Consider the following 24818-nt stretch of genomic DNA (forward strand, 5'->3'; position numbering starts at 1 on the left):
ATTTCTGGGTTGGGGGGGAGGGGGGTTGAAGTTTGATTTTGTTCCTGAGCAGACCATTTCTCGACCAAACCCACCCACTGTTACATACATGGTGAAGGGTGTAGAAACCGCTAGGCACAAATTTATGTGCTTCTAGAGATTGGGATGCATCAAGACCCCGAGAGTGGGGTGGATGTGTTACGAGAATTATTTCAGAGTGGTGATGCATGCACCCCAAACTTTAATGAAACGTTGTCTTATATTCATGACATGACAAATGTTAATAGGACGTATCACATGTACCATGTTACTTCACTTGGCACGATGCATTGTACTATACGACGTTAGTACTAATACTAACAAGTAAAAAAACGGGAAATTTTCAAGGTGCTTTGATTTAAATGTCTTCGAGGCTGCCATATAAACCTAAAAGCTAGTTTCCATGTTTCACATTCCTAGTTCTGCCGATGACATAGTTGCCTACTTTTATGCTATAATAGGTGCATTCTTCATTTTGGTATACCATATGTAGAAGACCCAAGAGGGAACAATAAGACTGGAAGACCAAGAACGAAGCGCTAGGATTGAAAAGGGTGGAGGACTGGGACGTAGTCTTTCGCCCCTGTTGTTCAGTCTGTACGTCGAAGAAGCAATGACGGAAATAATAGGAAGGTTCAAGAGTGGGATTAAAATTCAAGGTGAAAGGACATGACTGATAAGATTCCCTGATAACACTGCTTATCCTTAGTGAAAATGAACTGGATCTGTTGAATGGAATGGCCAGTCTAATGGATATAGAATATCGTTTGAGAGTAAATCGAAGAAAGAGATGAGAAGTAGCAGAAATGAGGCCAGTGAGAGACAGCTTAAAATTAGGATCGGTGATCAAGATGAAGATAAAGTTACGGAATGCAGATGTGTATACAGCAAAATAACTCATGATGGCTAGAGCAAGGAGATCATAAAAACCAGTCTAGCACTGACAAAAAGGGTATTCCTGGCCAAGAGAAGTTTAGTTTTATCAAACATACGTCATAATCTGAGGAAGAAATTTCTGAGACTGTACTTGTGGAGCACAGAATTCTATGGTAGAGAATGATGATTGTGGGAAAACTAAAAAAAAAAAAGAAAATCGGAGAGTCAGAGCTATGGTGTTAAGGAAGGATATTGGAAGTTTGGTGGACGAGTAAGACAAAAAAGAGAAGATTCTTCGTAGAATCGGCGACGGGAGGAAAAAAATGGTTCAAATGGCTCTGAGCACTATGGGACTTAACAGCTGAGGTCATCAGTCCCCTAGAACTTAGAACTACTTAAAACTAACTAACCTACGAACATCACACACATCCATGCCCGAGGCAGGATTCGAACCCGCGACCGTAGCTTTTGCGCGGTTCCAGACTGAAGCGCCTGAACCGCACGACCACACCGGCCGGCGACGGGAGGAACGTATGGAAGACACCAACAAGAATATGGGACAGGATGGTCAGACATGTGTGGCGACCAAAGGGAGCAACGTCCGTGGTACTAGAGGGAGCTAAACATACATATCGACATTCATGCATATCTAGCCATCACAGGCCTTGCTAACTACGCGCTGCTTCTACAAAACTCCTCCATTTCTTTGTGTTTTTGTGGTCGAGTCCACCAGACGTCTTCAGTCATCATGGCTGCATTCAACTAATAACTGGGGCTGTAGTCTGCCAGTGCTGTGTGCTCTAATATGAACAGGCAGAGGCCTGCTCACCCAAATCATCTGACCTAACGTGCCTGGATTTCTTGCACTGGAGGTATATGAAGCAGCTGGTATATGAAACCGTTGTCACAACGGAAGACGACCTCGTAGCGAGAACTCCCTTCCGCGCCGATAGCACTGCGGACATGCCACAAAACTGCGAATAGACACACTAGCCAAACGTCCGACGATGTACTGCGCGCTTACCGGCTAGTGGTCGCGCATTCGAGCAGTTCGTATGATTACCACTGCTGTACTTTGCATGCTACACTACCTTCTGTGTAAATTTCCCCTTGCCTCAGTAACTGCCGCCAGGGACCATATGTACTACAATCAATATAATTGTTTTAACGTTCTCTGTCTCCTGTATTAAACTGAACGAACAGTTTGAATCACCCTGCAATATCACCCATATATGACAATCGTGTGCGTACCTCTTGACCGCGAATACCCTCATGTCTACTATTAAAAATCTGAGGCTAACATGGAATGAGTATATTCCTTACTGCTTCATCCAGTAATCTTTAACCTTGTTATATTTCACTTAACCACAAACAATTGTTCAAGTCTTATCCATTTGCACTGGTCCCATGCAGTTAAAAACAAAAAGTCAACATTTGCCTGTTTCATGTAGAAGCCGGTTTCGTCTGTGGAAATTCTTTCCGTGTTATCTCGCGTACAATATTTCATATTTCGTTGCTGTCGAATAAAAATATACCCAATTAGCCTCATACTTCCTTTCAAGCTGATGACAACTATTAAAATCCTACTCCATACAAGAATCTCTGATTAACAGAAAACGTTCATTATAAGATTTAATGAAGTTTCTATTTCCAATACTCTCAAACATAACTGCTTCTAAAAATTCAAATAGTGAATTACATAACACGTAGGATTTAAGTGATTTAATGATAGATTTTTAGCCAGGCTTGTTCATAATATCTAGTAGTAGTGTTAATTCTCAGCGGTGTAGTATTTCACCCTTATATCATTATTCTTAACTGTTTCGATTGTAGCAACACATCAACAGTAAGGCAATAAGGAGTGGACTGAAGCTATCGGAACAGCGGCTTGTCATCGAACCACGACAGGATCCCAACAATACAGTATGGTTTGAAGCTGCGTCGGCTGTTGCGTAGCATCAGTTCGATTTTGATTCGAATACCCCTTTGTTCGATATCGTTTCGAGCGTTCTGATACGTGGTGAGAAAGATTGTTATTTGATAGAGGAGTGACTAACAGCTTAGTATTTCGTCTTGAGAAGCAGCAGGCGCCAGTATCTGTAGACGGGGAGTTGATTCGCCTGATATCAGGTAGGTGACCAGCGATCATATCTGTCCTCGCTCACGACTGAAAGACACGCGAGTTCTAACCCCGGTCGTTCTGGGTCAAGTGCACGGTCCGAGTTCACCAGCCTCCTTTGACCTGTGACGTCCTTTGTGACGTCATTACTCTACGATCCAAAGGATGTACGCGGCCCATTATTAAATATTAACAGTGGTTGTCTTAGTGAGTGGTATAAACTACGCAGTTTATTCCAAATATGTCGTGCTTTACGAGGGTGTGGTAGAGTAAGAACTCTAAATTGTTGCTAGAGAAATGAGTAGCCATTATTTTTATAATTTTGGTTCTCACAACTATTACGTTGTTACTTTCCGTATGCGGCAATATTTCCGTGACTAAGGTCAGGCAGGAATCTACGAGTACTGCTTAAATTGTCTGCGGGTGAAACGATTAACGATTATACTTATAATTTTATTTGTCACAAATCTGGCTGTCTCTCATATGTGGTATGTGTTCCGAGGGGGAGGTTAGGCAGAAACGTATTAGAACAAATGAAACTGTTGCGACTGAAACAATTACTAACCATAAATACAATCTTGGTTCTTAAAAATATTTGGTCGTGTTCTTCCCTAGAGTGACGTCGTGGATGTGCGGCGTATTTGGGAGTGGACTGTTTGTGTAGGGGGCTTGTTGTCAAGTTAAATTTACGATACTGAATATTACAGTTTTGTGGCGGGCGGGGAAAGAGGAGTCTGGTATCGCGTCTCCATTTAAACCAGGCTGAGAGAAACATTGAAACACTTAAAAATAATTCATATAGTGTAATGAAATTTCGGAAATACATTTGTCTAGATAATGTATTTAAGAGATTAACAATGCAAGATCACAGGTTAATGTAAGTGGGAGATAAGCCATTCCAAATGGTTCAAATGGCTCTGAGCACTATGGGACTTAACATCTGAGGTCATCAGTCCCCTAGAACTTAGAACTACTTAAACCGAACTAACCTAAGGACATCACACACATCCATGCCCGAGGCAGGATTCGAACCTACGACCGTAGCGGTAGCGCGGTTCCAGACTGAAGCGCCTAGCCGTTGCAAATGTGAAATACTGGTACAATTAACGGGTGTAACTGCAAGAAAGCTGAAAGCAAACGTGCCTGAATTCTGTTATACAAGTTCTGGATGTCATGCCTGTTACACTTGGTCGGTGAATACAGAGACGGTTAACGCTGTTTGTTATGACGCAGGGGTTGGTGTGATGACGTGCTCGGTTGGAGACAGATCTGGTGATCGAGCAGACCAAGGCAACATGTCTACACACTGGAGAACATGTAGGGTTGCAACAGCGATATGTGGGCGAGCGCTATCCTGTTGGACAACGCACCATGAAATACCGTTCATGAATGACAGCACAACAGGCCGAATCACTAGATTAAGGAACATATTTGCAGTCAGTGTTTGTGAGATAACCGAGACTGCTCTTGCTGTCATACGAAATCGCACGTCACACTATAGCTCCCCGTGTAGGTCCAGTGTGTCTAGCACGCAAACATGTTATTTGCAGGCGCTCACCTGTCCTCCTTTCGAATACATAGCCATAACGTGTGCCGAGAAAGAACCATCTTTCATCAGAAAACTCAAAAGACATCCATCCTGGCTTCGGATGATCGCTCGCTTGACACCACTGTTGTGCCAGACGGCGTTCGTTTGAGGTCAGTGTAGCGCGCGCTACAGTGGACCGGGCTCGAAACTGTCGCTGAAGTAATCGATTTGTAACAGTTCGTTGCGGCACTGTGGTGACAGCTGCTTCAGCAGATAACATGGCCGTCTGGAGTCTGGTCTTCTCGCTACGGTACATTCCTTGCCAGCAATTATGTAGAATGGCTGTATGCATGCCAGGTTTTTCTGCAGTATAACAGGAGGAACATCCAGCTACTTTTAGCACTATTACACCACCTTTCTCAAAGTCAGTGAGATGCCGATACTGGTGGCTTTGTCGCCTTAAATTATTCTCCATTAACGTAAGTTCACCACATTCAATCTCAAAGGTAACACCCGCTCACAAGTCTTACGCGACTGGCTCGAAGTTATCACAGACACTATGTCTCAGATGTAGAAAGGCGCCAACCAGCTCTCGTTTAACTCGCAGAAATCCTTCTCGTTTTACTTTTCCTCGTCGATGTCTATAGGTCAAATGAAATATTCGATTCCGGTTAGTGTTAGTGTTGTGCGGCCAGCCTTGGTGGCCGAGCGGTTCTAGGCGCTACAGTCTGGAACTGCGCGACCGCTACGGTCGTAGGTTTGAATCCTACCTCGGGCATGGGTGTGTGTGTCATGTCCTTAGTTCAGTTAGGTTTAATTAGTTCTAGTTGAGTCCCTTAGAGGTCATAGCCATTTGATCCATTTTGTGTGTGTGTGTGTGTGTGTGCGTGTGTGTGTGAGAGTGAGTGTGTGTTGTTGTTGTTGTTGTTGTGTATTCGAGCTCTGATCACCTGCCATTTAAATGCGTCATATGATGAACACTGCGAATCAGAACGTCTTTTGAGCAGCGTGTAGCTTCATCCATCAGTGCTTTTATCCCAGTTGTATGTTACTTAAGGATACAATCGTTGAGAAGCACATACTGCTCTCATACGTACAGTCTTAGACATGAAACCCTACCGCCGCCCGGCCGCCGCAGAGACTAAGTAGGAGTCGCTCACTTACGGCAGCCATTATTACAGGCCGCCCTTCAGAATCCTAAGTCCGGGAATATGCACAGTCTGCCACAACTGCAGGATGCTTAAGTGTATGGAGCCAGTGCCATCACCATTCACGAGGCGAGATCCACGAAAACGACAGGCCGTGGTGTGTACGTCACAGTACGTGAAACTGCAGCCAGCAGCCGTCTGCGACGAGGAGCGAGTAACTGTTTTAGACGATTTAATACACTCATGAAAAAAGTTTTGTATCATCTCGGTTCCGAGGGTTCCGGAACCTGTTCAGAACATTGCAATAGAGATAAACATAAACATCATTTCCGCCCTTTTTATTGCTCATGAAAACCACACATTGCACGTTGTACCACCATACATTGAGACCTTTACAGGTGGTGGCCTAGATTGTTGTACGCATTGGCACCTCTAATATCGAGTAGCACGTCCTCTTGCCTTGATACATGCCTGTATTCGTCGTGGCATACTATCCACAAGTTCATCAAGGCACTGTTGGTCCAGATTGTCCCGCTGCTGAACGGCCATTCGGCGTTGATCATTCAGAGTGGTTGGTGGGTCACGTCATCCATAAACAGCTCTTTTCAATCTATACCGGGCTTGTTCGATAAGGTTAGTGTCTGGAGAACATAATGGCCACTCTAGTTGACTGATGTACTTATCCTGAAGGAAGTCATTCACAAGATGTGCACGATGGGGGCGCGAATCGTAGTCGAAGAAGACGAATTACTCGCCAATATCCTGCCGATATGGTTGCACTATGGGTAGGACGATGGCATTCACTTATCGTACAGCCGGTACGGCGCCTTCCACGACCACCAGCGACGTACGTCGGCCCCATCTAATGCCACCCCAAAACAGCAGGGAACATCGACCTTGCTGCACTGGCTGGACAGTGTGTCTAAGGCGTTCAGCCTGACCGCGTTGCCTCCAAACACGTGACCGACGATTGTCTGATTGAAGGCATATGCGACACTCATCGGTGATGCCAATCCTAAGCGTCCAATTCGGCATGTTGTTGGGCCCATCGGTACCGCGGTACATGTTGTCGTGGTTCCAAAAATGGTCCTCGTCCTGGACGTCGGGACTGAAGTTGCGCATCATGCAGCCTATTGCGCACAGTTTGATTCGTAATGCGACGTCCAGTGCCTGCACGAAAAGCTTTATTCAACATTGTGGCGTTGCTGTCAGGGTTCCTCCGAGACATTATTTGTAGGTAGCGGCCATACACTGCTGTAGTAGCCATAGGGCGGCCTGAGCGAGGCATGTCATAGACAGTTTCTGTCTCTCTGTATCTCCTCCATATCCGAACAACATCGCTCTAGTTCACTCTGAGACGCCTGGACACATCCCTTGTTGAAAGCCCTTCCTGTCACAAACTAACAATGCAGACGCGGTCGAACCGCGGTATTGGTCGTCGATGGACGGTTGAACGACAGGCAACACGAGCCGTGTACCTCCTTCCTGGGGGAATGATTGGAACTGATCGGCTTTCGGACCACCTTCGCTAAAAGGGGCTGCTGATGCATGGTAGTTTACACATTTGGGCGGGTTTAGTGACATCTCTGAATAGTCAGTGGGACTTTGTCTGTAATACAACATCCAAAGTCATCGCCTTTCCTCAGGAGTTCTGGTAACCGGGCTAAAGCATACCTTTTTTTTGATATGTGTATATAAGCTGCCATCCAGAAAACGTTTGGTAACCAAGAGATAGTCGACGGACTTCCAGGACTGGATTTGCGTTATCCTACTAGGTCCACTTGATATTTACTTGTAATTGTCGAGTGCAGTAAGTGGCAGTGGTTCACCAACTTTAAGTTTTCGAGCGACGAGTAAATCACAAAGTCATTCATTATTCGCTCTGTGATAAATCTGATTCTTTCTGTCATTAGCCTCTACCACAGCAATGGTAGAGTGATCAAATCCTCGATGCCACACTGGATGTGTGCTACTGCACCTGTAGGCATACATTCAAATCCCGCTGCAAATGTGTATTTAAAGCCGGATGTTTTCCCTGTTCCTCTACTTTTAAATTTAAACGACCGCAACAATTTTAAGTAATGGGATCTTACGAAACCTTTCAGATCGTACTGCAGTGCTGTGTAAGTAATGAAAGTAACCATTCATAATCGCCAGATGTCTGATGGAGATTGCCAAACTTTACTATGTATTATTTATTAGTCCATAGCAGCTTTTACGCCGCTTATTTGCACTATTTTAATGCACTATTTCGATGGAGTTGGAACGGTGGAAACATCGGATGTTCGCATTACGCAGTATTCGTATTTAGCTGATGTACATATCTTCAGAGCAATGGCAGAATAACCAGTCAGAAAAGCTGACAACAAGAAACCGGCAAACGTACAGGGAACGACCGGGATGATGTTACAAACATTCAGGGGTGATGGAGAAGTGTGACTGTACCAATCTGAGATAAAGGACGCTGGTCCTGAAAGGACCGCGTCGAAAATTGCAATCGAAATAAGTTTTCATGCCACTGACATGCGATTAATTAGCATATAATAGGTCTGTGTTGTGGCGTGCAGAGGTTTCGATGCTGTTCACCCAGCGTTGCGCAATTCCTTCACAGGCAGAAATAAAATCTTCCGCCGTAATGGTAATTTGCCGTTATGAAACAGCAACATATGGACAGTCTCTATAAATTCTATGAGCTTCTGTCCATCTACGCCGTCGCATTACAACTCGATAATTCTCATACGAATGTTAAGGCAACCTAGAACGTCGTTCGTATTAAAACATGAGGGACAGAATTAGTAACAGTCCGCGCAGACGCTACGTAGAATCTCAGCACCACTTTCAACTTGGTGAACCAGTTGATATTTCGGGTTTTCTCTCCATTAAGAGTACTGAAAATTGGGAAACTCTTCAAAATATATGATTTTTGCTTTTATTGAGAAAGCATCAGAACTGGTAATATTGTAATTATTACAAGCAGATGATTTTAGTCGTTCTTCCAGTATTTACGGACTGAATGACGGTTTTGCTTGAGGACGACTTCTGCCAGACATTACTTTCAGCGTTCATGGCGCATGCTTTTTGTGCACAGTAGACTACTTGAGTTGGAACTTATTGTTATTCGTAACTTACGAAGTCCCTCTGTGAATGTTCTTTTGTGATCAGTGCTGTTTGTCTTTTCATTCGAGTTCCTTGGTTTTGTGGATGGTGCCAATGACAGCGTTCTAAGGAAAAATATTTTCCAAGTGTTTAATGATCAAAATTCGCATTGCCTACTCATAATTATTGGAGCATGTCGACTGGAACACTCTAAAATGTGAATCTTGTCCGATGAGCGAGCTTTCCAGTATTCAGGGTACTTAAGAAGGAAAACCCAAAGTGACTGCTACAGTTATTCATTTATAATAATTAATTTGTAGCTTGTGCTAGTGACTTATTAGTAACTACGCTCTAGATCCTAAACCTCGTTGGAGAAGTGGTAGTATAATTGAATCTTGGCAACAACGCGGAATAAGTTTGGCAACTCTGTGCCAGATGAGTTACTTCCTGGATGTCACAGAATGATCTAGCTAAATTCACTTCATTTTGTGTGTCACTACTATTGAATAATCTTTGTGATTTTCATTTAAAGTGAGACGCAAGCCTATCACTTTATGATTTTGAGATCAGAAAACTCATTTCACGTGAAAACAGCAACTAATCTAGTTTTTCACGTTGCGATATCAGTGTTCCAGCCACCGCTGAGACAGTAAGTGTTGTAGTAAACACTGCAGTTGTTCGCCACCTCTTGGGGTCACGTGGTCGCATGTCAAACGAAGGCTGTGATGACTTGCGGTTCAAGTCTCGCGGAAGGCTACATTTTTAGCCGTTCGGTTACAGACCTATAATCAGCCATGTCGAAAATCTGTAAGGATGTCTTAAGAAAACTTCTCCATGAAATATTGTCTCACCACTTCCAGTACCTCATAGCGTAAGGGCGAAAACCATCATGCTGTTCAAATTTTAATGCCTCTTTCCGTTTCTACTGACATAACTTTTGGTTTTTGTGAATACATAGCGCTATTTATGAAATTCCACATTTACACACTACTTGAGTATGACACAGCAAAGCAAGTAAACAAAGACCATATCATACTGTATAATATATTATTAATTCATAAAGATATAGGCACTCTCGTTTTACAGATATTTAATGTTTTATTAAAATAGACATTTGTCGTAAGGCTATCGCGGTAAGCTGCATTTCATTTGTATTGGTATTCTCTCACATTATCTAAAATAGTCCGAAAATGTTCAGATAGTTCACCGATTCCACACCTTTATAAACCTAGCAGTTCTGAGTAAAGGATGTCATCAAAGGAAGTTGGAAGTGCTGTTTCGTCCGCAAAAAAATAATCTTGACGGTTGTTCGATGAGAACAGGAGGAGTGTACATTTGAGGGCGTAAGAACAGAGTAAAAGCACGTGACGGATGATTTCCCAAACAGCCTCCTGAATAGTTATGTTTTCATAATCAGTAGAGTGCAGTATTGGGTAGTAGCAACACGCGATTCAGTTTTGTCTGTCGTTTTTCTTAAACGGCGACCGAAAGGTGTCTTAGGTGTTCGAAACAAATATCAGCTGCGATGGACACATGTCTGGGAAGGAGTCTCTAGAGCACAACACCCTTTTTCAGCCGGCAGAAGCAGAGTATGTTCAGACTGATCTTGTTGTTGTTGTTGTTGTGGTCTTCAGTCCTGAGACTGGTTTGATGCAGCTCTCCATGCTACTCTATCCTGTGCAAGCTTCTTCATCTCCCAGTACCTACTGCAACCTACATCCTTCTGAATCTGCTTAGTGTATTCATCACTAGGTCCCCCTCTGCGATTTTTACCCTCCACGCTGCCCTCCAATGCTAAATTTGTGATCCCTTGATGCCTCAAAACATGTCCTACCAACCGATCCCTTCTTCTAGTCAAGTTGTGCCACAAACTTCTCTTCTCCCCAATCCTATTCAATACCTCCTCATTAGTTACGTGATCTACCCACCTTATCTTCAGCATTCTTCTGTAGCACCACATTTCGAAAGCTTCTATTCTCTTCTTGTCCAAACTGGTTATCGTCCATGTTTCACTTCCATACATGGCTACACTCCATACAAATACTTTCAGAAACGACTTCCTCACACTTAAATCTATACTCGATGTTAACAAATTTCTCTTCTTCAGAAACGATTTCCTTGCCATTGCCAGTCTACATTTTATATCCTCTCTACTTCGACCATCATCAGTTATTTTACTCCCTAAATAGCAAAACTCCTTTACTACTTTAAGTGTCTCATTTCCTAATCTAATTCCTTCAGCATCACCCGATTTAATTTGACTACATTCCATTATCCTCGTTTTGCTTTTGTTGATGTTCATCTTATATCCTCCTTTCAAGACACTGTCCATTCCGTTCAACTGCTCTTCCAAGTCCTTTGCTGTCTCTGACAGAATTACAATGTCATCGGCGAACCTCAAAGTTTTTACTTCTTCTCCATGAATTTTAATACTACTCCAAATTTTTCTTTTGTTTCGTTTACTGCTTGCTCAATATACAGATTGAATAACATCGGGGAGAGGCTACAACCCTGTGTCACTCCTTTCCCAACCACTGCTTCCCTTTCATGCCCCTCGACTCTTATAACTGCCATCTGGTTTCTATACAAATTGTAAATAGCCTTTCGCTCCCTGTATTTTACCCCTGCCACCTTTAGAATTTGAAAGAGAGTATTCCAATCAACATTGTCAAAAGCTTTCTCTAAGTCTACAAATGCTAGAAACGTAGGTTTGCCTTTTCTTAATCTTTCTTCTAAGATAAGTCGTAAGGTTAGTATTGCCTCACGTGTTCCAACATTTCTACGGAATCCAAACTGATCTTCCCCGAGGTCCGCTTCTACCAGTATTTCCATTCTGATCCTAGCTCGAGTATATGTCGCTTGTTATGGCTCTGTCTTTAATTTCTTCTTATGAAGTTAATATGAAGGCATCATAACATGTCACCAGAAACAGAATTGCACAGGAAGCCTAATGTATGAACTGACGGCGTTCAAGCAAAAATGCATTAATAACCACTGTTTTGATTTTTATGGGATTGAATTACAGCGTGGAATATTCCTACACCCGGTCTCTGAATTTTGCCTATTGATGCAAATGATGCACGATGCTTCAACGGCCTCAGTTTATCACATTCAGTTCATCACGAGTGTCAGCTATCGAGACTTCATAAATGAGGAAAATCATTGATACACAACGGTCTTTCTCGAAAGAAGATAATCCTTTTTTGACGTGTTTTGCCCAAAGGCACTCGCCCCACATACAATACAAAGGTTTCGCGCTGCCTCTGCTGCCAACACCCCTCTATTAAATTCAAAGAGATTAAGATGTCGCAGATGCTAGACCTATTTCCACTTGCGAGTGTATTTTACAACTCTTGAACGACGGTCACAAGTTTCAAGCATGCAGAATCCAATACGTAACTGCAAGGTAAGTGCTAGATCTGCAAATAAGAAAACAACAGTTGATAAATATACCCACAGCCCCGCGCCGCGTTCACCTGGCGGACGGCGCCTGGCATAAGGCGGTGGGTGGCAATCATGACGCAGCCCCAAGCTGTTTGGCGAAATAGCTTCCAGGAATTTGTGCTGTTATAGGTGGGTGTGAAAGTGAAGCGAATTATCTTTGAGGTTCCAGATGGAATAGACTCGAACCACAGACTCAGCATCTACTTTGCGTGACGTTTAACCCCTCGCCCCAGATTTCTTTTCTTTTTTTTTTCTTTTTTGCCCGTTGAGTGACCTTGATCCACCCTTTCAGCCCATCCTTCCGCTCGCGATGCTTGCTTTCGCTTCCAGTCTTCCATGCATTCTTCTTACGTTGTGAGAAACTGATACTTTGGTAGTAAGATAATAACTGTCTCTCCTCTTTGTTCTGTCTACCTCAGAAGATAACGTCTGCACTGTAACTATCTCAGCTGAGCGACAGCTTCAACGTTGTCTTCACGAACGTGTGTTTTCCAGTTCATTCCGCAATACCTCCATGAGCCATCCAACGCAACCGTTCCCCGATGTTTGTTTGTTGAGTGGTCTTCTCTTAACTCCGAGCACACCGCTCGCCAGAATCTCCGTACTGCCATTCTGAATGCTTCAGATGAAGATGACTGTATCTCAGGATAGAAGAAATTAAGGAAGTCCTGCTTCTGATTAAAAGAGGTTTTTACACATGGAATAAAATAAAATAACATAAAAAGTTCGACATCTACTGTCGTGAGGATAAAGTTTTTCTCAGAGATTCAACGTAAAATAAGGTGCTTCTGAGCTGTGTATTTCAGATTAAATTTCTGTTTCCTTTCAAAACAAATTCATCGTACAACAAAAAAAGAGGGAAACAAGAATTTTTTATTTTGTTCTTGAGTTTTGTGTGAGTGTCTTTCTCTGTTGATGTTGTAGACTAAGTCTAACGTAATTATATATACTTAAAAATTGCAATTTTGTATGGTCTTTTGTCTTCATTAGGTTACGATGCGGAAGGATAAGACACGTTTGGAAATCATCTTTAGTTCTCTTTTATTCGGTCAGAAGGTAATGTATTGTTTGGTCTTTTGGCCAGTTTACGTCATTTATTACTGTGAATGGGTATGGAAAATCACTAGGATTCAAAATGTCGACAGTCAAGGTACTGAGAAGGGCGGTGGGGGGGGGGAGGCGGTACTGTTCGCTTTTTCGTGGCTTTTATGATAATTTACCAGATGTCCTTCACTTCAGTGCACACAAACCTATGTTATTCTCTGTCTATTAGGTCGCTATTGTCACATGTATTTGAATCACCCATGTGGATGGCATGATGTTACGCTTTGGTTGCTACATTTCTGTTCACTGCATTGTACGTAGTAGTTTCCACATTTGTTGGCGGGTGATTAGTGCTAATATTTTTTTTCAAATTCAAATGGTTCTGAGCACTATGGGACATAACATCTGAGGTCATCAGGCCCCTAGCGCTTAGAACTACTTAAACCTAACTAACCTAGGGGTACCACACACATCCATGCCCGAGGCAGGATTTGAACATGCGACTGTAGCAGTCGGATGATTACAGATTGAAGCTGCTAGAACCGCTCGGCCACACCGACCGGCTTTTCGAAATGACCTCCCAGTTGGAGTACAGGTACGTTTGTTCCATCACATTCCAGCTTTTATCTTCCGTTAATTTCATGTGTATGAACATAACTTTTACCATATTCGACGGGCGGACTGGTTTTGATACAACTGAGTTCGAGGAAAATTCCTGAAAATGATAAAAGCCGTTGGGGATGTGCCGCACATCTATGGGTGGATACAAGACAGTGGGATGAATTTCGCCTACGAAATGGGATGTGAAGCTGATAGTTGTAACTTGTGGCTTCCTTCCAACAACTGTGAGATTTAGACCCCCGTCGTCGGATGGGATAGTCAACGTGTCAAACATGGACCCTGAAAATTTTAGCATGAGCTGCAAACTGACCCAAAGCTCAGAGAATGCTTGCTGCTGTTTCACGTGATATGTGTAAAACCTGTGCCCCATAGTTTACTTTCGAGACTATGCGCAATTTTGCAAAGGATGGACATTTGGATATCGTCAAGTCTTTGCAAGCTATGTTCTTTGACGCTGGCTGACACTCTTGCGAGGATTTCCCTAGAGTTTGCAGCTTATAGGTTTGTATTAGAGCTGTGGCCCTTACCTAGAATTTGCTCGTGGGTGACCAGAATTAGTTCTTCCGTGTTTTGCAAAGATATTTCAAGCGTTACATTCATGGTGCGTGATTTAGTTTGCTTAGCTTCGCACCTGTTGGATGTTAGTACTTGCTGGTGGCCTGCAATGCCTTCTCGACGTCGCTTTCAGCGGTGACCACGAGACCCACATCATCTGCGTATGTAAAGCACATGATGTTTTGTGAGTTATTTCTGCAGAGTGGCTAGCAGAGTCTCAATGACAATAGCAAACATGGAACAACTTTGTCTCACCGAACCCATGATCGCAAGTTACCTTTTAAGCTGACCATTGTTCAAGATTTTCTTCAAAATCTACCAATAATTTTTCAAAACATTGGAGAAAATTCAGTGCGGTCATTGCTTTGAGAAGGTATTGGTGGCTGACCCTACTAAGACCATTCTCAAAATCAAGCGTCATTATAGCAGACTGAAGTCTGAGAATATCTGTCGTCGCTATGATGTGCCTATATTCGCAAACTGTTTGGATAATTGATCTGTCGTTAGCCACACTATACAGTCCGGTTACTTCAAGCATTATTATTTTTAGTCTTCGGGCAAGAATGCGTGCTATAATTATGTAATCGCTGTTTAGGAGAGTAATTTGCATTAGGCATTTTATTGGCACGCTGCAGGGATGGTTCAAAATTAGCACTACATTTCCTTCTTCTTCTTGTTTCGAATGGGCGTACTTTGGACCTCGATTGTTCAAATGTTGGGCTTTGATCTTTGCTCAGTACTGTCGCATCCTCTGCCGATGTAACTCCCTCCTTTCATCTGTCAAGGGGGGCTTTTCCTGAAATCGTCGGATTACCTTCAAATCAGGGCTTTTCCTGAAATCCTCGCACTTCCTTCAGGGTATGTCTCACACACTCTCTGTTCTGGAGATCAGTTATTCCTAGTTCTTTAATGTCCTTTTCAGCTTATGTGACCCATGCGGTGCAAACCTTCTTGTTTTGGTAGAAGGTGAACAGACGGTTGGTCAACCTGTTTGGAGGCAATCTTGCAACATGGCTATAGAAAGCTACCCTTCTTTTTCTTGCACTGTCAGAGAGCTTCTCGACATGTTCGTACACCTCTGTGTTATGTCGTCTTTTGAATTTCCGACCTTCTTCTACCGGGCCTGGGATCTTCCTGAGTATTCTCCTCTCTCTCTGTCTTCCAATTTGTCCATCAGACCCCTCCAGTTCATAGAAAGACATTCCATGGCATACAGGGCTTCTTGTCGTATGACTGATGTGTAGTGCTTAAGTTTCAGGTTGCGTGGCAGACATTTTTTTTTGTAGGTGTTCATAATCAATCGATAGGCTAGATCCAACTTGTTGACTCTCATGGATAATGACGTTTTCTTCCGATAAGTTGGGTTCAATCCATTCACCGAGATACTTAAACATCTCAGTCCTTTTGATTTTTCCCTGATCTAGTAACATCTCTCAATTTGCTTCTTTGATGTTGGCGAAGAACTGTTTGCTCCAGCGACACTTGAAGACCCACTTTCGCTGCCTATTTTCTGAGGCAGTTTACATGCATTGTTGGCATTTCAAGAGAATTAGCAATGAGCGCCATGTCATTTGCTAAAGCTAGGCAATCTACAATCAGTCCTTCGTTCTTACAGCCCAGGTAGAAGCCACTCTGACCACCCAAATTGATCGGTTCCTTACCCCATTCTCTCACAACCTTTTCAAGGACACAGGGAAGAGAGGTGGGGAGAGTACATCCCCTTGTCTCACTCCAGTTTTTATCTCGAAGCCCCCTGAGATCTCACCTCTAAATTTGACCTCCAAATAGATGTTTGTCAAGATTTCTAGAATGAGTCTGCGGATTTTGTTGTCTAGTTCTAGTCCATGGAGTATTTTCTTAAGTGTTTCTCTATCAACGGAGTCGTAGGCCTTCCAAAAATCAACAAATGTGATGACCACCATGTGGTTCGTCACCTTGAGTATGCCAGTACAGTTTTAAGGTTGAGGATCTGCTCAGCATAGGATCAGGTCTTCCTGAAACCTCCCTGATATTCTCCCAGGTGATTACCTGGTTGATCTTCTGCCCTTGTTAGTAACGCCTAGGAGAGGATCTTATATGTTACCAGGAAAAGAGAAATTCCATGGTTTTTGTTCAGATCAGTAAAATCTCCCTTTTTGTGAAGCGGATGGTCAGAGCCGTGTTCCAATCAGGTGGAAATTTCTCTGTTTCCCAGATATCCTGGATGATCTCCGTGAGCTTGCCCCCGACATTGCTCCCAACACATTTCCAGAATTCAGCAACGATACAGTCCTCTCCAGCTGCATTATTATTCTTTAGAAGTTATATGATTTGTCCAACTTCTTCCAGTGAAGGAAGCAGTGAGTCCAGGTTTGGTGTGGTTCATTCGCAGTCGAAGTCTTCGCTTTGTGGATCACAGATGAGTAGGTTTTTAAAGGTCGAGCTAAATGGTAGCAGTTGTCATGGTCGTTAAAAATCAGTTTGCCCTGCGAGTCTCTGGAGTTTTGGCGGATTATATTTTCTGAGTATCTAGTTGAAGGTCCTGTAGAAATCTCCGTTCTTAGCAAAGCTCTCTTCGATTTAAGTTAGATGGTTTTGTATGAAGGTCCATTTGGTTCCTTGAATTACCTTATCTGCAAGCCTTCTTTGTCCCAAAAAGTTCTCCTAATTTTTCTTGGATTTTTTACAATTCCATTTCCCCCAGAGTTTCTGTCTTTGGGCTGTATCGTTGTCACCGCCTTCATTCCACCACTGAAGCTTCCTTCTTCTCGTGAGGGGGGCGAGTTCATCGTCTGTCTTCACAAGACTCTCCTTCAGTTGCTCCCAGATGTTTAAATCTCTACTATTAAATCGCTGCTTTACTTCTTGCCAGTTCTTAAGTTGCTCCACGTCAGATCTTACCATCTTGGAAGTTCTGTGTACTCTAGTGTTTCTAGGCTGGAGTCTCTGGTTGATCTTTGAGAGGTAGTGGACTGAGTCCAGATTGGCACTTCTTAATACCTTTGCGTTTTGTATTTCCTTTTGAGATATTCTTGAAACGGCCACATGATCTATCTGGAATTCACCCATGTTGATGTTAGGTGAAATTCAAGTCTTCTGCTTCCTTGGCAGGTGTTTGAAGGCTGTAGACTTCATGACCAACCCAAAAGTCCTACACAGATACACCAATCGTTCCCCAATGCGGTTGGTTCTCGTAGGCACCGGATAGTTGCCCACTGTGTTCCTGTCCTTTTTCTTTCTTCCCAGTTGGGCATTGAGGTCACCAAGCTGTATGATGGTGTGTGTCTCTGGAACTTTATAGAGTATATCTTGTAAGTCTTCCCAGAATTTATAAGTTCTGTCTGGATTGCGTATATGGTCTTGGTTGGTTGAAGCATGTACGTTGACTACATTGTAGTCCTTGATAGCACATTTGAAGGAGAGTATGGATACACTGTTCCTTGGGGAGGTGAAGTCAGTCACTGAATTTAGTATCTTGTGACTGATTATAAGTCCTGTACCTAAGCGGTGTACATTCTTCATTACCTGCTGACCCACTTTCCTTTGAGGATTCTGTATCCTTGGGACTTGAAGGCACGATCATCCGTGAATCTAGTTTCCTATACTTTTGTCAGTACTATGATGTGTTGTGTTAGTGAATCAGTCAGATTTGTCAATTTACCCACTTTGACCAGTGAATTAGCATTAAATGTTGCGAAGAAGCTTTGCCGTCTTGGTATGAGTTTACGTCCGGTGATTTCAGGATCCTCCGACTCATCCTCAAAGCATGTTGATGTGGACTCCACAGAATTCGAAGATCCGCTAATGTTACCTCGTGTGATGGTGGATTGGTTACCACTTGGGCTAGTGTATTCAGCGAAATTTCTCTCCATGCTCAGATGAAGATTATTCTTCGTGGCATCAGTGGCGAGTCACTGTCCTAGATAGTACCCAAGTTGTTAGCTTGAGAGGCTTTTTATTGGAGTTTTTCACCCCTAGACAGGTTGCCTTCACTATGGCTAAGGAGCCCTGTCAATCCCACTCCTTACTTATAACAAGGGATGGTAGGAAAGAGGCCAAGGAAGGGACAGAATGAGGACAGGAAAATTGGGACAGATAGCCCGTTGTGGGACAAATTTTGTCTGGCTCCTTCCCTGCAGCCCGTCCGGCTTGGGTGACGCTTCTGGTAGGTCAACTACCGCCGGCATAGCCCTCCGGATCAAGACCATGTAAACCTCGTCGCCCGCACAGACAGTGCCCCCTGAGGAGGCCAGTTCCTTCTAGAAATTCCTTTGAGATTCATTAATTCATTACACTCGAGTAACAATTTATATTTAATTTGCACCTGGAAAAGATGGTAAAACTCTTCTGGAAGACCGTCAGGCCACGGCGCTTTGTTTTTGGGACTCTGCGCAATTACGGTTACCAGGTCATCATCGTGAATCTCTACTACAAGAGGCTGAGATGCCACAGTGCAATGTGTGCCATAAATATTTTGTTTCAGGGCCTCTTGTGCTTCACAATTAACACCACTGCCGCACATGACGTTAGCAAGATGGTCAAACATTTCATTTTTAAAGTCGTTCTGTGTTGTGAGAATTATTCTTTTATTTTTTATTATTTCTTTTATTTTTTTCCATTATTCTTTTTCCTCTATGCTTTTCATCTATTACATGAACCATTGAAGATCCTTCACGACAAACAGCGCCCTGCGTCCTCACACGCATACGAAACCTGTCTGTTTCCGCCTCCGTGCCAAAATTGTGGCTTTCATTTTCTTGATCTAGACATAATTTTCAGTGACAGATGCGTCGAGTTTGAATAGGTCCCACAGTCATTGAAATTAAACCTCTGCTACTTTTCTTTAGCAAAACTTTTTTTTCGCGAATAGTCGATTAACATTTTCCTTAATCACTGTTTCGCGCATTTTAGCCACCGCGACAGAGAAGAATTGTACAGTACTGGAAATCAGTGTAGAAGCTGTGTTCCTACTAAAGTAATATCTGAAGCATACAAGTATCGAATTTATCAAGAAAGTAGTAGATACACATAAGATATAAATAATCATGACGGAGTTGCATAATTCCTTCATAACACGAGTTATTGCCTGGATGGAAACTGATATAAGGGCACTCACTATCCAGTTGTGTTACTGCAGTGTTAGTACTTTGCCCGACATCCGTTCTTCCTGATTGTCTCATAGTGACCTACGGCGTTGATTGTGTTAAGATTCGTTGTTCTTGCAGTGAAACTGTCATGTACTCTTCTCGTATCGTTCTTTTGAGTTCACATGCAGCCTTAAACTGCCTTACATTGCGATAAACATGCCTTGCAAGTATTCCCCAAAGGTTTTCCACGTTGTTCAAATGCTACGTACAGCCCTGCGCAAGACATTGATATCTTTACCTTCAAACCGTTTTTTGACTGTAGCAGAAACAATTACACATGCATTATCTTGTCGAAACTTTAGACTTTATTCCCCTAGATCATCGTACATTCTAATCAGTTCTGTCTGCAGAATTTCAGTGTACATGTCAGATTTCATTCTAGTGATCAGCCAGGCAAAGCGTGATTTATCTTTAGCGTAGAAGGCTGTCCAAATCATAATACTTACATCACCAAAATTTCCGCTCATTCTTACTTGCTGCTCTGCTCTCACGTCATGCAAATAATATTAAAAAACACCCTGTCCACCTAAATTAAATTTCTCCGCTTCATTGAAGGCCTCTTTATCCCAGTGTAAATTCCATGACTAACGTTTTTAGCAAACTCATTATCTAGCTTCATTATGTTTGGGTGTTAGAACAGGTTTTAGCAGTCATTTCTTGAATGCAAGATGTCTGTCATTTGACAAAATTTGTCGTACACGTCTGGCAGCTACTGACAACTGTAAATCAACAGCAAGCTGAGACGAATAACGATTTGTGGCCATTGATTTTCGAAAAAGTAACCGTTTTGCTTCATAATTTTCTACTCTGGCCATATTTTCCGTTCTGTTCATGTCGTTCGCCCAGTCTAACGAGATTATCAGTCACTATACTTCAACGGTTCAACTTGCTTGCTACTTTAAGTTTAGAGTCCCATTTCCTTGTACACACTGATAGGCCCCTGTTTCTCCGGGTTAGTGGCTCATGGGCCACACTACTATGTGCAGAGTATTAGTCTTCAAATTGTTAGATACCTATATTCCATTCAAGCGTCTTGTCGAGCAATTGGTGATGAACGTAAAACCAAGCACGTCACCGTTTCTGTGCTCTCAGCAGACGAGTTAAGATTAATGAGCTTATCTTTGGGAGGTAGGATACAGTTATAAATCTCCCGCTAAAACAATAGTATCATAATGGACTCCGAAGAGGGGGACAATTTCGTATTTAAAAAAACTTTGTTCGTTTGCTGCTACCAGATGGAACATATAAACACATCAAAAAAAGTTTTGCATCACCCCGGTTCCGAGAACTCCTGCGGAAAGACGATGACTTTGGATATTGTATTACAGACACAGTCCCTCTGACTGTTCAGAGATGTCACTAAACCCGCCCAAAGATGTAAACAACCGTACATGAGCAGCGCCTATTACACGGAGGGGGTCCAACAGCCGATCAGTTTCTGTCATTCCACCAGGAAGGAGATACACGGCTCTTGTTGTCTGTAGTTCAACCATGCCTAGGCAGTCAATACCGCGGTTCGAATCCGTCCTCATTGTTAGTTTGTGTCAGTAAGGGCTCTCAACAAGGGAAGTGTCCAGGGTCTCAGACTGAACAAAAACTGTCTACGACATGCCTCGCTCAGGCCACCCTAGGGCTACTACTGCAGTGGATGACCGCTACCTAAGGATTATGTCTCGGAGGAACCTTGACAGCAAATACACCATGTTAAATAGTACTTTTTGTGCAGCCACAGGACGTCTTGTTACGACTCAAACTGTGCGCAATAGGCTGCATGACGCACAACTTCACTCTCGACGTCTATGGCGAGGTCCATTTTTGCAACCAAAACACCGCAGCGCGGTACAGATAGCCCCAACAACATAGTGGAATGACCGCTCAGGATTGGCATCACGTTCTCTTCACCGATGAGTGTCTCATATGCCTTCAAACAGACAATCGATGGATACGTGTTTTGAGGCAACCCGGTCAGGCTGAACGCATTAGACACACTGTGCAGCGACTGCAGCAAGGTAGAGGTTTCCTGCTGTTTTGGGGTGGCATTATGTGGGGCCGACGTACGCCGGTGGTGGTCATAGAAGGCGCCGTACCGGCTGTACGATACGTGAATGCCATCCTCCGACCGATAGTGCAACAAAATCGGTAGTATATTGGCGAGGCATTCATCTTCATGGACGACAGTTTGCTCCCCATCGTGCACATCTGGTGAATGACTTCCTTCAGGTAAACGACATCGCTCGACAAGAGTGGCCAGTATGTTCTCCAGACATGAATCCTATCGAACATGCCTGGGATAGATTGAAAAGAGCTGTTTGTAGACGACGTGACCCACCAACCACTCTGAGGGATCGACGGCGAATCGCCATTTGGAACTGGGACAATCTGGATCAATAGTGCCTTGATGAACTTGTGGACAGTATCCCACGACGAATACAGGTATGCATCAATGCTAGAGGACATGCTACTGAGTATTAAAGGTACCGATCGGTGTGTTGAGTAATCTGGACCACCACCTCTGAAGGTCACGCTGTATGGTTGTACAAAATGCAATGTGTGGTTTTCATGAGCAATAAAAAGGGCGGAAATGATGTTTGTGTTGATCTCTATTCAAATTCTCTGTAGATGTTCCTGAGCTCTCGGAACCGAGGTGATGCAAAACTTTTTTTGATGTGTGTTAGCAATCCATGTGTCGTAGATAGTACGAGCGATCCTTCTATTGTTTTTGGGTTTTTCAACGTGATTGAATATTATAGGCTCCTCCTTCGAAAGTACCACTGTCTCAGATTCACCTTAACTTCCAGCATTAATTACAGTGCTATAACTCTAAGATATCGTGTAGTGTGATGTCTGTCACTTCTTGAAGTACAATAATATTAATTTTTGCCGCATACAGAAAGTCTTTCGGGCTATTCAATTTCAGTGAACTGTGTATGCTGCTGATGTTCAGTATTGCAATTCTGTAGGCTTGAGATGAGCTCACAATTTACTATGTTTTTATACATTCAACTTTTTCATCACTCACAATCTGTATCAAAGCTGTCAGTAAATATCAGATACATAATCGCTTACTGTTACTAAGTCTCGGAGAGGTATCTGTTCTTGAAAGAAGACTGGCAGTGCCCCTGTGGAAGTTAAAGGAGTTTCTCTCATTTCCACATCTCCCAGTCTCGTCTCCCCAGTTCCTTTAAAAAGATCTGAAGTTTTCTTCCACGGCTGTATGGAGGATTTCTGCAACACATTTGTCGGGAGCTGCACTTGTGTTTTGTTCTTCTTCCTTCGTTAGGAATGGGTGCTCTACCGCCGGCTGGTGTGTGAACAATTGCGGACTGAGTACGACTGGAAGATTCCTGTCAACTTGCATTTACTTTGTGGGCTACCTTTTTGATCTTTCCATCCATCAGTGGAACAATTTGCTCAGCAGTTCATGTGCTTCGTTTCCTATTTTTTCTAGGCGAGCAGCTTTTCGGTGAGCTTGGAGATTTTTCTGTTGTAATATCCTGTTCAGGTTCAGTGATGTTCCCGTCAGCAGGTGGTGCGTCGGATTTCGGATTACTTTCCGGAACTGGCTCGTGTAGGGCTTCCTTGGGGTGTATGGTTGGTTGCAGTGTGGTTGGAATTACATCCTCTACTTCATTGACTTCCACTGGAATACCATTATCATTAGCATTATCAATCTGAGGAGTGGTCATAATGGGGGCGGCGTATGGGGCTCCAGTGACTGCCGCCACATACTTTATCGGCATACAGGATAGAGCTGTAGGTCTAACAGCTTCATCGGCCGGCATCTGGGCTGCACGCCATTGTATACATTTGCACTCACGTGACCCATTGAACCACGCCATGCACACATTCTATGCTGTCCTTCATCCATGACGATGGCTCGATAGGCGCAAACGTTGTTGTAAGGCAAGTTGTGTTTCAATAGTTGCACTTTAAGTTGTCTGATATCATTGAGCTCTGGAAAGTTATATGTGTTCGAACATTACAGAGCCCTATCTCATAAGACAATTCTACTGTATTTATTTGTTGGTCTGTAGCTTTCAATGGCCATTCAAAAACCATTACTTTCTTATACCCAAAACCGGCAAAAGTTTTTCCACTAGATTCGACCTTTTTACCACAAAGATCAGCATTCGTCAATTTGACATACACAACAGCATTCACCATCGAGAAATAAATACTAACTAAACTGAAATTTTCTGGCAGATTAAAACTGTGTGCCGGACCGAGACTCGAACTCGGGACCTTTGCCTTTCGTGGGCAAGTGCTCTACCAACTGAACTACCCAAGCACGATTCATGCCCCGTCCTCACAGCTGTACTTCTGCCAGTACCTCGTCTGCTACCTTCCAAACTTTACATAAGCTCTCCTGCGAACCTTGCAGAACTAGCACTCCTGAAAGAAAGGACACTGCGGAGAAATGGCTTAGCCACAGCCTGGGGGATGTTTCCAGAGTGAGATTTTCACTGTGCAGCGGAGTGTGCGCTGATATGAAACTTTCTGGCAGATTAAAACTATGTGCCGGACCGAGACTCGAACTCGGGACCTTTCGCAGGAGAGCTTCTGTAAAGCTTGGAAGGTAGGAGACGATGTACCGGCAGAAGTAAAGTTGTGAGGACGGGGCGTGAGTCGTGCTTGGGTAGCTCAGTTGGTAAAGCACTTGGCCGCGAAAGGCAAAGGTCCCGAGTTCGAGTCTCGGTCCGGCACACAGTTTTAGTCTGCCAGAAAGTTTCATATCACCGCACACTCCGTTGCAGAGTGAAAATCTCATCCTGGCCACTAACTAAACTATCAGAACTTATCTTCATAGCTTGTTCAAGAAAATATTCAAATATGTAAGAGTTCGGTTTAAAAGACTGCCAGGCGAAGGTGTCTGCTCTGTTTAGCTGACTTACACCTCCATATTCTGAGAATCGCGCAAAAACAAACACCACAGCATAAAGCTGCAGCAAGCGCTCAGACTCACCGCAAGCGAGTGAGACCGCTGCAGCTTGCAGCAGTGATCCGCACGCGTCTGCTGCCAAAGTTGGACTGCCACTGGACCGTGAGCAGGTACTGCACTGTAACAGCTCATGAAGAGTCACAGTATATCCTCCATACACTTCAGTATCCTACAGTGTTGCAAGATGGTGCATATGGCCCGAGTTAGAATTCTGAAGGGCAGCCAGTTGTATTGGCCACCTTAAGTGAATGACACCGACTTGGTCTCTGCGGCGGCCAGCACTGTGCATGACAAGCTGAATCAT

The sequence above is a fragment of the Schistocerca piceifrons genome, chromosome 6 (genome assembly GCF_021461385.2).
Source record: "Schistocerca piceifrons isolate TAMUIC-IGC-003096 chromosome 6, iqSchPice1.1, whole genome shotgun sequence".
Taxonomy (NCBI): Eukaryota; Metazoa; Arthropoda; class Insecta; order Orthoptera; family Acrididae; genus Schistocerca; species Schistocerca piceifrons.